The sequence below is a fragment of the Aplysia californica genome, unplaced genomic scaffold (assembly GCF_000002075.1).
Source record: "Aplysia californica isolate F4 #8 unplaced genomic scaffold, AplCal3.0 scaffold00872, whole genome shotgun sequence".
Classification (NCBI taxonomy): Eukaryota; Metazoa; Mollusca; class Gastropoda; order Aplysiida; family Aplysiidae; genus Aplysia; species Aplysia californica.
This window is the reverse complement of record NW_004798142.1, coordinates 264374-265337: the sequence shown is the minus strand read 5'-3', so window position 1 is coordinate 265337 and position 964 is coordinate 264374.

The following is a 964-nucleotide window of genomic DNA, read 5'->3' as shown; positions in this document are numbered from 1 at the left end:
CCCAGTCTCAGAGCCACCAAGTACAAATAATGCTTGCTTTACCTCGACGAGTACACGAGAGTTGCATGTACTAAGTTGAGTACAATATAACCTTAAACGTTGGTAAGAAAACAGACGGTGTGTCAAGATATGAAGATGAGTTGAGTATTATGTGGCCGCTGAAGTTGACAAACGAACTGAAAGTGCTTCAAGACTTGAAGGTGAATTGAGTACAATATCATGGTAGCAGAAGTAGGTACAAAAACAGCGGTGTTTAAAAAAAAAAAGAATTGGCCCAAATGCTAGCCCATCTTGGGCCCACATAGTGCCCATCTATTTGAGCCGGCTGAGAGAGAGCTCACTCGTTTGTACATAATATGCAGCGGCCAATAACTTTTGAAAAATATGGGCATACAATAATAATTATACAATGTTACTGGTCTTTTGAATGGTAACAATTCTGCAAATGGCGGCACGTCGGGAGAGGAATGACCACAGGCAAAGACTGAACTATGAAAGGTGGGCGAATTCCTTACGTCCTTGTGCCAGCTTCTATATATTATACTATTATTATATTTATACATTATAATAAGAGCTTGTACATGAAATATACAATTATCGAGAACAGAAATATATCTACTTATTTTAAGAGTGTTTCGATTCTTGACGAATTTGTGTGTTGTAGTCTGTATTCTTAGTAGTAGTAGTAGTAGTAGTAGTAGTAGTAGTAGTAGTAGTAGTAGTAGTAGTAGTAGTAGTAGTAGTAGTAGTAGTAGTTAGTAGTAGTATTGAAAATGGTGAAATCAACACTATTACTAGGTTATTTAAGAGGCGGGGCCTCCTAGTTTAACTTCCGTCTCCGAAGGACCGAGCCAAGTGGGAAATTCGTGTAAAGTGCCTTTCCCAAGGATACAACGTCGGACAGAGCTGAGGCTTGAACCCCTGAACCCGCAATCTCACGATTACGAGTCCGGTAGCCTAACCA